At 40.5% G+C, this 15,493-nt stretch overlaps 1 protein-coding gene and 1 long non-coding RNA gene across 7 annotated transcripts in view; one reads left to right on the top strand and one right to left on the bottom strand.

Moving 5' to 3' along the window:
* Nucleotides 1-7,242, top strand: part of LOC309656925 — a 28,442-nt gene extending 21,200 nt beyond the window's left edge. Inside the window, exon 2 of the long non-coding RNA XR_014261618.1 lies at nucleotides 5,457-7,242. This is a non-coding gene — a long non-coding RNA (uncharacterized lncRNA). The remainder of the gene's footprint in view (nucleotides 1-5,456) is intronic.
* The window catches only part of PRLR (prolactin receptor), a 206,427-nt gene that overhangs the window by 55,761 nt on the left and 135,173 nt on the right, over nucleotides 1-15,493 (bottom strand). For 5 of the 6 annotated variants that reach the window (XM_082453779.1, XM_082453775.1, XM_082453774.1 and 2 more), the window contains one exon: nucleotides 8,412-8,472. The gene's annotated coding sequence lies outside the window, so the exon portion shown is untranslated. Of the gene's footprint in view, nucleotides 1-8,411; nucleotides 13,503-15,493 lie in introns of all 6 variants that reach the window. The other variant, XM_082453776.1, reaches the window with a different exon arrangement.

Genomic DNA, 15,493 nt, shown 5'->3' with positions numbered 1-15,493 from the left:
CAGCAAAAGCTCTCCCAGAGTTCTCCATCTCAATGTTAAGACCCAGCTCCACTCAACAACCAGCAAGCTACAGTGCTGGACACCCTACGCCAAACAACTAGCAAGACAGGAACACAACTCCACCCATTAGCAGAGAGGCTGCCTAAAATTATAACAAGGTCACAGACACCCCAAATCACACCACCGGATGTGGTCCTGCCCACCAGAAAGACAACATCCAGCCACATCCACCAGAACACAGGCACTAGTACCCTTCACCAGGAAGCCTACACAACCCACTGAACCAAACTTAGCCACTGGGGGCAGACACCAAAAACAACGGGAACTATGAACCTGCAGCCTGTGAAAAGGAGACTCCAAACACAGTAACTTAAGCAAAATGAGAAGATAGAGAAATACACAGTGGATGAAGGAGCAAGGTAAAAACCCACCAGACCAAACAAATGAAGAGGAAATAGGCAGTCTATCTGAAAAAGAATTCAGAGTAATGATAGTAAAGATGATCCAAAATCTTGGAAGTAGAATGGAGAAAATACAAGAAACGTTTAACAAGGACCTAGAAGAACTAAAGAGCAAACAAACAATGATGAACAACACTATAAATGAAATTAAAAATTCTCTAGAAGGAATCAATAGCAGAATAACTGAGGCAGAAGAACGGATAAGTGACCTGGAAGATAAAATAGTGGAAATAACTATGGTAGAGCAGAATAAAGAAAACAGAATGAAAAGAATTGAGGACAGTCTCAGAGACCTCTGGGATAACATTAAATGCACCAACATTCGAATTATAGGGGCACCAGAAGAAGAAGAGAAAAAGAAAGAGACTGAGAAAATATTTGAAGAGATTATAGTTGAAAAATTCCCTAATATAGGAAAGGAAATAGTCAAGTGCAGGAAGCGAAGAGAGTCCCAAACAGGATAAATCCAAGGACACACTTGCCAAGACATATATTAATCAAACTTTCAAAAATAAATACAAAGAAAAAATATTAAAAGCAACAAGGGAAAAAAACATACCATACAAGGGAATCCCCATAAGGTTAACAGCTGACCTTTCAGCAGAAACTCTGCAAGCCAGAAAGGAGTGGCAAGACATATTTAAAGTGATGAAAGGGAAAAACCTACAACCAAGATTACTGTACCCAGCAAGGATCTCATTCAGATTCGATGGAGAAATTAAAACCTTTACAGACAAGCAAAAGCTAAGAGAATTCAGCACCACTAAACCAGCTTTACAGGAAATGCTAAAGGAACTTCTCTAGGCAGGAAACACAAGAGAAGGAAAAGACCTACAGTAACAAACCCAAAACAATTAAGAAAATGGTAATAGGAACAGACATATTAATATTTACCTTAAATGTAAATGGATTAATTGCTCAACAAAAAGACATAGACTGGCTGAATGGAGACAAACACAAGACCCATACATATGCTGTCTACAAGAGACCCACATCAGACCTAGGGACACATACAGACTGAAAGTGAGGGGATGGAAAAAGATATTCCATGCAAATGGAAATCAAAAGAAACCTGGACTAGCAATTCTCCTATCAAACAAAATAGATTTTAAAATAAAGGCTATTACAAGAGACAAAGAAGGACACTACATAACGATCAAGGGATCAATCTAAGAAGAAGACATAACAATTGTAAATATTTATGCATCCAACATAGGAGCACCTCAATACATAAGGCAAATGCTAACAGCCATAAAAGGGGAAATCGACAGTAACACAATCATAGTAGGGGACTTTAACACCCCACTTTCACCAATGGATCATCCAAAATGAAAATAAATAAGGAAACACAAGCTTTAAATGATACATTAAACAAGATGGACTTAATTGATATTTATAGGATATTCCATCCAAAAACAACAGAATACACTTTCTTCTCAAGAGCTCATGGAACATTCTCCAGGATAGATCATATCTTGGGTCACAAATCAAGCTTCGGTAAATTTAAGAAAATTGAAATCGTATCAAGTATCTTTTCCGACCACAACGCTATGAGAGTAGATATCAATTACAGAAAAAAATCTCTAAAACATACAAACACATGGAGGCTAAACAATACATGACTAAATAACCAAGAGATCACTGAAGAAATCAAAGAGGAAATAAAAAAAATACCTAGAAACAAATGACAGTGAAAACACGAGGACCCAAAACCTATGGGATCCAGCAAAGGCAGTTCTAAGAGGGAAGTTTATAGCAATAAAATCCTATCTCAAGAAATAAGAAACAGCTCAAATAAACAACCTATCCTTACACCTAAAGCAATTAGAGAAAGAATAACAAAAAACCCCCAAAGTTAGCAGAAGGAAAGAAATCATAAAGATCAGACCAGAAATAAATGAAAAAGAAATGAAGGAAACAATAGCAAAGATCAATAAAACTAAAAGCTGGTTCTTTGAGAAGATAAACAAAATTGATAAACCATTAGCCAGACTCATCAAGAAAATAAGGGAGAAGACTCAAGTCCATAGAATTAGAAATGAAAAAGGAGAAGTAACAACTGACACTGCAGAAATACAAAGGAACATGAGAGATTACTACAAGCAACTATATGCCAATAAAATGGACAACCTGGAAGAAATGGAACAATTCTTAGAAAAGCACAACCTTCCGAGACTGAACAGGAAGAAATAGAATATATAAACAGACCAATCACAAGCACTGAAATTGAGACTGTGATTAAAAATCTTCCAACAAACAAAAGTGCAGGACCAGATGGTTTCACAGGTGAATTCGATCAAACATTTAGAGAAGAGCTAACACCCATCCTTCTCAAACTCTTCCAAAATATAGCAGAGGGAGGAACACTCCCAAACTCATTCTACGAGGCCACCATCACCCTGGTACCAAAACCAGACAAAGATGTCACAAAGAAAGAAAACTACAGGCCAATATCACTGATGAACATAGATGCAAAAATCCTCAACAAAATACTAGTAAACAGAATCCAACAGCACCTTAAAAGGATCATACTCAATGATCAAGTGGGATTTATGCCAGGAATGCAAGGATTCTTCAACATATGCAAATTAATCAACGTGATAAACCATATTAACAAATTGAAGGAGAAACACCATATGATCATATCAATAGAGGCAGAAAAAGCTTTTGACAAATTCAACACCCATTTATATAAAAACCCTCCAGAAAGTAGGTATAGAGGGAACTTACCTCAACATAATAAAGGCCATATATGACAAACCCACAGCCAGCATCGTTCTCAATGGTGAAAAACTGTAACCATTTCCACTAAGATCAGGAACAAGACAAGGTTGTCCACTCTCACCATTATTATTCAACACAGTTTTGGAAGTATTAGCCACAGCAATCAGAGAAGAAAAAGAAATAAAAGGAATCCAATTCGGATAAGAGGAAGTAAAGCTGTCACTGTTTGCCGATGACATGATACTATACATAGAGAATCCTAAAGATGCCACCAGAAAACTACTAGAGCTAATCAATGAATTTGGTAAAGTAGCAGGATACAAAATTAATGCATAGAAATCTCTTGCATTCCTATACACTAATGATGAAATATCTGAAAGAGAAATTAAGGAATCACTCCCATTTACCACTGCAACAAAAAGAATAAAATACCTAGGAATAAACCTAGCTAAGAAGACAAAAGACCTGTATGCAGAAAAATATCAGACACTGATGAAAGGAATTAAAGATGACACAAACAGATGGAGAGGTATACCATGTTCTTGGATTGTGAAAATGACAATACTACCCAAAGCAATCTACAGATTCAATGCGATCCGTATGAAACTACCAATGGCCTTTTTCACAGAACTAGAACAAAACATTTCACGATTTGCATAGAAACACAAAAGACCCCGAATAGCCAAAGTAATCTTGAGAAAGAAAAACGGAGCTGAAGGAATCAGGCTCCCTGACTTTGGACTATACTACAAAGCTACAGTAATCAAGACAGTATGGTACTGGCACAAATACAGAAATATAGATCAATGCAACAGGATAGAAAGCCCAAAGATAAACCCACGCACATATGGTCACCTTATCTTTGATAAAGGAGGCAAGAATATACAGTGGAGAAAAGACAGCCTCTTCAATAAGTGGTGCTGGGAAAACTGGACAGCTACATGTAAAAGAGTGAAATTAGAATACTCCCTAACACCATACACAAAAATAAACTTCAAATGGATTAAAGACCTAAATGTAAGGCCAGACACCATAAAACTCTTAGAGGAAAACATAAGCAGAACACTCTATGACATAAATCACAGCAAGATCCTTTTGGACCCACCTCCTAAAGAAATGGAAATAAAAACAAAAATAAACAAATGGGACCTAATGAAACTTAAAAGCTTTTACACAGCAAAGGAAACCATAAACAAGATGAAAAGGCAACCCTCAGAATGGGAGAAAATATTTGCAAATGAAGCAACTGACAAAGGATTAATCTCCAAAATTTACAAGCAGCTCAATATCAAAAAAACAAACAACCCCAGTGCAAAAATGGGCAGAAGAACTACACAGACATTTCTCCAAAGAAGATATACAGATTGCCAACAAACACATGAAAGAATGCTCAACATCACTAATCATTAGAGAAATGCAAATCAAAACTACAATGAGATATCACCTCACACCGGTCAGAATGGCCATCATCAAAAAATCTACAAACTATAAATGCTGGAGAGGGTGTGGAGAAAAGGGAACCGTCTTGCACTGATGGAGGGAATGTAAATTGATACAGCCACTATGGGGAACAGTATGGAGGTTCCTTAAAAAACTAAAAATAGAACTACCATACGACCCAGCAATCCCACTACTGGGCATATACCCTGAGAAAATCATAATTCAAAAAGAGTCATGTACCACAATGTTCATTGCAGCTCTACTTACAATAGCCAGGACATGGATTCAACCTAAGTGTCCATCGACAGATGAATGCATATAGATGTGGCACATATGTACAATGGAATATTAGCCATAAAAGAAACGAAATTGAATTATTAGTAGTGAGGTGGATGGACCTAGAGACTGTCATACAGAGTGAAGTAAGTCAGAAAGAGAAAAATATATACCGTATGTGAACACATATATATGGAATCTAAAAAAAAAAAATGGTTCTGATGAACCTAGGGGCAGGACAGGAATAAAGACGCAGACGTAGAGAATGGACTTGAGGACACAGGGAGGGAGAAGGGTAAGCTGGGACGAAGTGAGAGAGTGGCATGGACATATATACACTACCAAATGTAAAATAGATAGCTAGTGGGAAGCAGCTGTATAGCACAGGGAGATCTGCTCGGTGCTTTGTGCCCACCTAGAGGGGTGGGATAGGGAGGGTGGGAGGGAGACGCAAGAGGGAGAAGATATGGGGATATATGTATATATATAGTTGACTCACTTTGTTATAAAGCAGAAACTAACACACCATTGTAAAGCAATTATACTCCAATAAAGATGTTAAAAAAAAATAAAGGTTGGGGTTAGCAGATGTAAGCTATAATATATAGAATGGATAAACAACAAGGTGCTACTGTATAGCACAGGAAACTATATTTAATACCCTATGACAAACCATAATGGAAATGAATATAAAAAACGAATGTGTATATATATATACATATATATATATGTATATACTTATATACATATAACTGAATCACTTTTCTATACAGCAGAAATTAACACAACATTGTAAATCAAGTATACTTTAAAAAACCCAAAAAACAGTTAATCTTCCTGTGTCCCAACCTCAAGGCCCCCTTTCTTAGAGAGGTACCTACAAGTTAATCTGACAAACAAATTCCTATCCATGTTTTAAGTTCTTACCCTTCTTAGGTAAATGCGTAGGTATTGAACAATGTCGTGCTTCAGTCAATGCAGAGGCCTAAATGATAGGCATTTGAAGGACTCTAGTAGGCAAGCTCGATGGGTGAAAAGATTATAGGCTTAGAGTTTTAGAGTGACCTCAAAGCATACTCTATGGATGGGCCCATCGTCCCCAGTGCCCTGGGCTGCTTCAAAGTTCCTCCTAGTCTCTTGCAGTTTGGGGAGAGTTAAGGTCAAAGATGTTTGGATGGGAGCCTGGGAAAGAGCTGGATGTGGGACGGCTGGAATGGGCAGAGCCTAAAGGATGCCAACCTCCTACAAAAGAACCTGGCATGCCATTCAGAGTGGCATTCTGTTCCACTCTGGGGAGGAGGTGCCAGGGAGAGGTTGTTAGGGAGGGGTCATTACCACTGGACAGGATTGAAGGGTTAACAGTTCAAAGAGACCAGAAACCAGACGGAAGGCCACAAAATGGACTGTGGCACTTCTGGTGGGGTATCAGACAGGAAGTGTGATTTTACTCTTAATTCTAATCCTCCTGTATAGGGACCATTTTGTTTCCTCTGAATTCTTTTATGAACATTGCTTTCTGGATGTTCCTTTCAGCCTGAAACTGAGCAGCGTTTCTGTTTCTTTTGGACAACCATGGGACTGCTCTCAAGTTCTTGCCTGTGTTTTCACAGATACCTACTGGTATCAGAAGCCAACATTTTCACACCAAACACTAGGTTGGGTAAAGGGTTGAGGATAATGAGGGGCGGATGTGGTTTGTAAATAAGTATACATATAAATAAAAAAGAGTAGCCAACCCTCCCTGGTGCTGTGCAACGCAGTTTAGATCATGCTGTGCTTCTCCAGACCTCATGAAGGGAAGGATTGCTCAAGCATTTAGTGTTACTCTGTCCTCTCCCGTTTGCCTTTCACTCAACCAAACCTCATGAGGCATTTGGAATCAAGGGGCAGAAGCCTAGGAAGAAGAGAGAAAATCCGAGAAGCTGGTGGTTTGGCTGGGTTGATTCACCGGTTGCAGTGTTACCAAATACTCCTGGGCTTTAAGCCAAAGGGTCTTGCTGTGAGGAAGCACTTTGACAACTTATGGCATCCCTTCTGCAAGTCCTTGCTAATGTTTACTCTGAACACTATAAATTTCAGTCTACTCGCGTGAAAAATACAAGTCTTTGCTGGGCTGAGGTAGCTTAGAGCAGGGGTTTTTCTTGTGGGGGATTTTGTCTCCCCCAACCCAGGGGATGCCTGGCAATGTCTGGAAACATGATTTTATTGTCACTACTGAGGGTAGGACTTTCTCCTCTCTGGAACCCTAGGCTACATCTGAAGACATGGTTGGTTGTCACAAGTGGGGTGGGGGGTGGAATACTGGCATTTAGTGGGTGGAGACCAGGGGTGCTGCTAAACACGCTACAATGCACAAGACAGCCTCCACGACAAAGAATTATCTGTCCTAGAATGTCAACAGTGCTAAAGGTGAGAAACTCTGGCCCCGAGGGAAAGCCCAGGCTTGGTTCTTGACACTGACGTATCAGGTGGTCCTCAAAGGACCATCACTTTTCAGTATTGGAGGACAAGTACCCTGGGGTGACCTCAGGAAATCCTAGGATAATTCTCATCTACCCATGACCTAGTCAGTTTCATATCTTCATGAGTCCTTAACTTAACACGCTCTGAAAGAGAGAGTGCATCCTCAAGGTGACACGTGCCAAGTTGGTCTCAGAGGGTCAAGATCCCATTTTTCTGTAGTACATACAGAGGGTAGCCTTGAGGCTTGGTTTCTCCATCTGTCAAATGGACTCATAATACTTTACGACCGATTTATCAGCTGGGCCTGGTATCCTAGGGAGATGGAGTTGGGGCATGGTATTTGAGCTGGCATGAAGGGGGAATATGTGAGTTAAGTACTTCTACCCAACTCCGACTCCAAAATGGCAATAGGATATTGTAGGTGGGGAGAGGCAAACAAAAACTTGTGAGATCCAAGTCAGTAGATTGTGCCTGGGGTTCAGTGGGTCATGGGACCAGGAAGTGATTTTCCCTGTCGAAGGTAGATAGGGAAGATGCAGAGCCCAGCATGTCTGAGTCTTTCCATGAGGACTGTCAGTGGGCTGGGAGGAAGGGGACAGGCAGCTGTGACAATCGTAGGGGCTGAAGGGGACACAGAAAACCATGGCAAGAATTTATGCAGAGCTGCTTGGGAAAATAAAAGCAAACACAATATTTCTTTTTCTGATTTTAAAAGAATAACACAGTCATTGTTGAAATTTTCTCAAGTACAGACAACTATGAAGAGAAAATTAAAATCTCCCATAAATGCACCACGAGGAGATATCAGCTCTTAATAGGTGTGGTATTTTCGTTGAGAAAAACAGAGAAGGGTTTTCTGGGCAGGATAGGCTGGGGAGATCGAAAAGGCCTTTGAGAACAGCAGAATGCAGCAATGTGGATGTTGACTGGTTCGAAACTATTCTCTCTGTGAGCCAAGAGAGAAGAGTCCTTTCCTGAGCCTGGATGAAGCGCACAGTAGGACAGTTGGGCGATGTGACAGAGGGGCACGTGTCAAGTTCCCCTTACCTCAAGGTTCATGTGGAAAGCATCCTTAGCGTTCGCCTCCATGAATAGAAGAGTTCTTTAGCTGAAAGAGGAAATGACTCATTTTAGCTCAAAGATGATGAAACAGGAGATGCCATTTCTTACTCACTTTGCAGCAAGAGCAGGACTGAAATCACTGCACTTCAGTGATGGCATAAGACAGCTCTAGTTTTTTTTTTTTTTTTGAATTAGTTTTCTATCAACCTTATTATGAAGTAATTTCAAACTTATAGAAAAGTTGCAAAAATACTAAAAAAATGTTATATTCCCTTTACCCAGATACCCTACTTATTAATATTTTACATTTGGTTTATCATACTCTTTCTTCTTTTTTTTAAAAAATTTTTTGGCCACACCATGCAGCACATGGGATCTTCATTCCCAACCAGGGATCAAACCTGCACCCCCTGCAGTGGAAGCCCAGAATCTTAATCACTGGACCGCCAGGGATATCCCTATCATTCTCTTTCTTTTCTGTATACACAAATGATTATTTTTATTAAATCATTTGAGAATAAGTCATGATGTCTCTTCGCCCTCTAATATTTCTGTCGTGTTTTCCTAAGAGCAAGGGCATTCTCTTATATAACCATCATGTAATGACTAAAATCAGAAAATTAACGTTGATATAGTACTATTATCTTATCTACAGATCTTCCTAAAATGTTGCCAGTTATCCTAATTGGGATTTGACTTTGTGAAATTTGGCCCTGGAGACCTTGAATGAAATTTATTGACATATCCTGTCATAGCCATGGCTGAACTGGGAATTTGGCCACTCCAGCTCAAAGCTCGAGTTTGATTCTATCTCATGGGTTCATATGAGCATTGGCAGAAGCCTGCTTTTCGAGATGTGAATAATTTTTGGTAGTGACAGGGCTGTTCCCTGGGCTGTTGTGTGTGGGCTTTTATCAGCTGGGCTATGCCCATCTGGAATCATGGTTCCCATCTTGTTCCTTCCAATATATCTGGCTCTAGGTTTTGTCTAAGACATTTTAAACTCTGAGGACTAACTGGCCTGGGTCTCTGAGGCATGAGGTGACAATTGCTAATAGTATGGATCTGAGTTAGAACAAAAATGATTTCAGGACTTGAATACAAAATAGGCTCCTATATGTGTGCAGTTACTTTTTAAAATTTGCTTTGATATAAAGACAACAATTCCTAATTTAGTGCTCAGTTTTCTCTTGCACATTCCATGCGAAAACAAACAATCTAACCAGAGTAGCAGGCCAAATAATACTTTTAAATAATTTCTATGTCTTCAAAATCCAGAATCTTGGGGATTATTGTTCAAGGAATCCAGGGCTGAGTGTTCTCCATGCTGACACCCATGGAGAAGGAAGTGGAAGGCAGGCAGCTGCGGATTGCTACCAGCGGCTTCAAGCCAACACGAATCTCTCTCACACACCCCCAATTCCTCAGCGTCACCGCTACTGGCCTAATGAATGCAGAGCCCAGACATCTTTGCAATAAAAACCTATGATGTGATGAGCCCATGTGAGCGTAAAACGGCCAGCCCCAAGGCATCAGCTAATGAGGTGTCTGGTGAACCCAGAGTTCATAACGCAACTGTCTGGGGCAGCTTTCTCAGAAGCCACCAATTTTTCTCCATAGGATACAGTGATGCTGAATTTTTCATTTTAAAATTCTGAACATTCTAGAATGTATTTTAAATTCTGGGAATCATTTCAGGACTTAAAGCCCTCTCTTTGATAATGGTCTAACTCTGGTTAAAACAACCCCTGCTCTGCTCTGTTGCCTCCCAAATTAAATCCACACTTTTTACTCTTCGGCGGGAAGCGCTGAGGGATCAGCAGAGGCTAGGGGAGAGTGCAGGAGTGGAGTACAGGAGGAGGGCCGCGTTGGGGGTGGAAAGTCCGGAATGGCGAGCAGCAGTAGTCAGGGCTCTGGAGCAAGAAGAAGTAAAGGAGATTGTGGTCCTTTCACTCCTGCAGTTCAACAAACATTGACTGAGTGCCAGGTCTTGGACTTACTTCATTCATTCATCTGTTTATTCATTCAGAATTTAAAAAAATGCCTGGCACACCATTTAGCCCTTGTCACTCTCTACCCCGACTCCCACGCCTACTCTCAGCCCTCTTCTGTGCCCTGTGGGCTGGCTCCTGTGATGCTCTTGTCCTCCAGCTCTGGTTGGGCCCCACCCATGGGAGGCAGAGCATGGGAGCAGAACACATCAGGGTATCTGTTTCCCAACCCCCCTGCCTTCGTCCTGGCCTGCTTCCAGCAGTGGTTGTGTCTCCACTGCCACAGCTCCAGGTGGGCAGCCCCAGCTCTCACTGGGTCCCGCCAAAATCCATCCCTCCCCATTCCCCTCTAGGCAGAGAGGGTGGTGACAAATTCCCTTGTTACTTTTCTCAACTCTGCCCACAGGTATGTAAATTATAAGATTACATTTTCTTAAACATCCTAGCTAAGTATGTCATCTTTTTCCTTTCTGATCCTGACTGCTACAGCCCTTGAATATATGCTGAATTGTTTTCTGATTGCTTGGGACAGACTGGAAAGATTAAAGTTTTGTAGATAGTGTCTGACACTAGGCTTCACCAGTGCAGGGTGCAGAGGCGTAACTTAACAGAAGCTCCTGGGGGAGAAATCTCAGAGGTTTAGTCCCTGATAGACTCCAGTATTGTGTGTCAATCAAAGACTGACTTGATCTCTGGCCACATAATTAGAAGTATGATGTCCAGAAAAAGGGAGGTGATAGTGCCACTTCATTCTGTCTCTATTTAGAGTTCTAGGCTCAGTTCTGGGCTTTCCACTTTAAGAGGAGACATGTTAGTTGTCTTTAAGTGTTTGAAGTTCTGTCATATAGAGCAGAGGTTGAACAAGTTTTTCTTTAAGGCCCAAACAGTAAATATTTTTGGCTTTGTGGGCCACATGTTCTCTGTTGCAACTACTCTATTGTGCAAAAGCAGTCACAGACGATATGTGAATGAATAGGCTTGACTGTGTTCTAATAAAACTTTATTTACAAAAATAAATGGTGAGCTGGATTTGGCCTGTAGGCTTTATTTTGTTGACTTCTGATATAAGGGGAAAAACATGGATTTTTTTCTGGGTGTTTCCAAAAGGCAGAAGTTAGATCCATGTGTAAAAATTGTAGGGAGGTAGATTTGTGCTAATTTTAAGGACGATCTTTCTAAACGTAATGACTGTTCCCAAACAGGATAAGCTGATTCATGAGGCAGTAGGTTTCTTGTTATTGAAAGTATTCAAAGGAGAAGCTGAGCGTCGCAGAATAATTTTCTGCAAAGCACACAGAGTAACTCAGATGATGAGGAAGGTAACAATACCTCCTATATCTGTATACTTAGTACAGTACCACACACAGTAAGTCTTCTAGATTTTATACTCTTAGAGGGAAGAGACTGTGCCGTATCTATCTTTGCATCCTGCCCACTCCTGAAAGCCTAGGATAGTGCTTTAAACACAGTGAGCGTGACCAGTACATGTTTTGTCAACTTGGCTCTTTAAGTAAAATCTTGCTGACAGATGAATTAAACTAATTCGTCTTTAGTACAGTCATCACTACTAGTCACGTTAAATTAGTTCAATTACCTCTAATAAGCTTCAATATTGAGGATTTTCACTGAAAAGAACAGACATCATAGTGAACATTTATTAAGTTCTAAAAATATGCCAGCTACTGTGCTAAGAATTTTACATGCACTATTTTAATTCTCCCAAAACCTATGAGGTAGGTGCTATTATCACCCCCATTTTATTGATGAAGAAATAGAAATCCAGAGAAGTCTCAAAGATGGGAAGTGGCATAATCAAAAATCGAGCTGGGATCTCTTTGATGTCAAAGGCTGTTGTCCAACCACAACGCTATCCTGCTTCTCATTCATTTGTTTATTCATTCAGTATTCAACAAACACCAATTGGCGGCCTGCTATTTGCTGAGCACTTTAGCTGTTGAGGACAGAGCTGTGATTATAAACAGATCAAGTCCAGGCTCCGAAGGAATTTACATTGCGGGTGGGATATATCTGGGATAGATGTATCATCGACAAAGGAGAAGATATGAAATGGTAATTCATCACAAGACACAGAGATTAAAAAGAGAATCAATATTTCTGTCCACATCAGAACTTCCGGTATAATCCTAACTGATGAGTTTATCCAAGCTCTTTCTTTGTACTGGCATTGGCCCAAGTTTAGTCTTTAGTCTTTTGTCAAATTCTCAGATGGGTTCAGAGATTCAGAAGGAAGCTTCAAGCATTTTGGCAACTGATTCAGATCACTATGGCAATTTGTAGGTATGTGAATGAAGCCCTCGAAGGGAAAAAAACCCATGAAGCACTCAGGTGTCACTCTTCCAGGGCAGGTTGAATCTGAGCATCGTCAAACTGGGAGACCAGAGGTGAACAGATGAAAAGAGGTAGAAAAAGCCAGTTCAGTTAACACAAAAATAAAGAAAAAAAAAAACCTCTTGGCAACATTCCATTTTTCCCCTTTCCTGAAACACAGAAATACTAAGAGCCTAAATTCTAACTCCCAGCTCCCAGTATCATAAAAAAGATCAATATTTATAACAAATGCTACAATGTTGAGAGGAAAACACACCAACTTGGGTCAAGCGGATGGGCCTTGTTTAGAAGGAGGAGAGCTACCAGGGCGCAGGCAGGGGAGTGGAGAGAACCAGAGGGAAATTCCAAAACCTTGAGTGAGATTGAAATAGAGCAAGAGTGCTAAGGTTCAAACAGCACAAAGCCAAATAAATTGTCAGGTCCAATAGACAAGTGCTTACTGGAATGGGAGACAGAGCCCAAAGGTCAGGGGCTGCATAAACAGGAGCCCCAAGGAGGAAGTGAGAGAATTCAGGACTTTGTATCTTTTTGGGTGCTAACGCAAGCTTTGTATCTTTTTGGGTGCTAACTGCAAAGGATGGGCATGGATGGCCTAGTTAAAATCACAGGATAGGAACTGACAAATACTAGTGATACTGTTGCAATTCCAGAATTCCTTTTGTTAGTAGATTGCAAAGTGATTTTCAGATTGGTGAGTCCTTATTGCGTTAGCATGATCTTATTGCTAAGATCATGGCTAGAAAACAAAGAATGATAATTAGTTAACATTTATTGACTGCCAGACACAGCTTTTCAGCACTTTAATGCATTGTCTCATTTAATCTTCCCATGTACATTTTGAAAACCAAGCTCTTTACTAGAGACCTAATTAAAAAATGATTAAAAACAGAGGTACATTTGGAGGAAACCATAAAATGTCATCAGAAACAAGTACCAGTCATTTATTCATTCTTTTGTTTCCTGGACTATTTCTTCAGCCTCTAGTGATGGAGCACCTAATATGTGTTGGGTACTATTAAGGGTCTGTGCAAGGGTGATTTTACTGATTTCCCTCATTGTTTAACACACAGGCAGTAGAGGGAGCAAGAGACTGTGAGTGGCAAAATACGGGTTCCGTTTTAGCCCTGCCTCTAACTGTTCCTGTGGTCCTTGGATAGGTCAGTTTCTTCTCTGTTTAACGTCTTCTAGTGTAAAACAAGGAGCTGGGACCACATGATGCTTGAGGTCTTTTAGAATTTAGTGGTAAAGTCTTCAGTAGCTTTATAATACTTTGTATTTTATAATGAACATTCACTTACATTCTATCATTATACTCTCCCATCACCATTGGGTAAGTAATAATACTATGAAGCTTTAGAGAAATTTGCCAGGGCTTGAAGCAAGTTCCTCTGCTCTGTCCACTAGAACCCTCTGCCTTCTGTGTATGAGTCCATGCTTAGTTTCCAGAAGAATTATTCGAGAGCTGGGTGCAGATATCAGAGGAAAAGGAAGAGATATAGGAGATACAGAAGACAAGGAGAAGTTGTGAGTAGGAAGATGTGCCAACACTCAGGGGCTTCGTGTGTTGTCTCCGAAACCATTTAGGGCTGCTGTGATCACTGAGGAAGTGTATCCAAAGGCACAAGAAGAGAAATCCTCTAACTGGAGTAAATTACATGGAGGTAGATTCAAGTTCAATGATTGGGGAGTGAAGTGCCTCCCTGGACATTCCACTTGTCCATTACTGAACAGAACTACAATGAATGGGTCTTGTTATAAGGCAGAAGCCCTGGACTCAAGAGGAAGAATACTTTTCACATGATTATTATGCCCCAAAGATGAGATGGGCCCCTCTGGTAGGAGATTAGCTGCTTAAGCAGAGACCATATGAAACCCTACAGGGGTTAGCGACTTGGATCAGGCCTGGAAGACCAGTAAGGGGACTTCCAACTCTGAAATGCTATGGTTCTGGAGACTGGTGTCTTACAATTTAAGCTGTAGTCTATCATTCCTATTCCAGAGTTTAAATATTCCTGCAATCATCTGTTGGGAAAATTCAAGGTCCTTTTCCAGCTACTCATATTCAGGACAAGTTCCTCAATTCATTTCTTTCCAAGAAGTTCCCTGTATGCATCCTTGCCGGCATATCCACCCTGACCTCCTGGTCTTGGTGTTTCTGACCTCCCATTCTTGACAAATATCCAGGATTGGAACATCTTTGCAAGCCAGAGTTGAAATCAAACACCATTGTGTTGGACCAACACAATGAAACTCTAGTCTTACCAGCCCATTAATTAACAGGGTGACCCTTGCATTTGTCCAGTGTCCTTATTTTCCAAGGTGTTTTCCATCTGCCAGCTTTATCAGAAGCGTATAAGTCAATTGGTATCCTGAGGGTAATCACTTTCACAGGAGAAGGTACATGGAAGTGCTTTGTAAAAGTGAAACACTGTGAAAGGTGAGATGTTTTTTTATTGTTATAACATGCCCCGGGTCACAATACAGCAGAGCCATATCTAAAGCAGGTTCCTTCAAATCCTTTTGGGCATAAGTGTAAAGTAAATAAAGAGTACTATGGATAATTTACAAAGAACCAAAGTTCAGATCTCCTTGACTGATTGGCAGGGAAGGATAGAATTTAGAGCTGGATTTTACAAGTGTGATAGCACCAAATCAGGATCACTTAAAAGCAGGCTGGTTGTTCCAGTACAATGAATAGCCACGGCATGAACATGAATCTGCATAAAT

Source organism: Balaenoptera physalus (assembly GCF_965194825.1).
Source record: "Balaenoptera physalus genome assembly, chromosome: 3".
NCBI classification, from domain to species: domain Eukaryota; kingdom Metazoa; phylum Chordata; class Mammalia; order Artiodactyla; family Balaenopteridae; genus Balaenoptera; species Balaenoptera physalus.
This window is presented reverse-complemented; position numbering and strand designations above follow the sequence as displayed.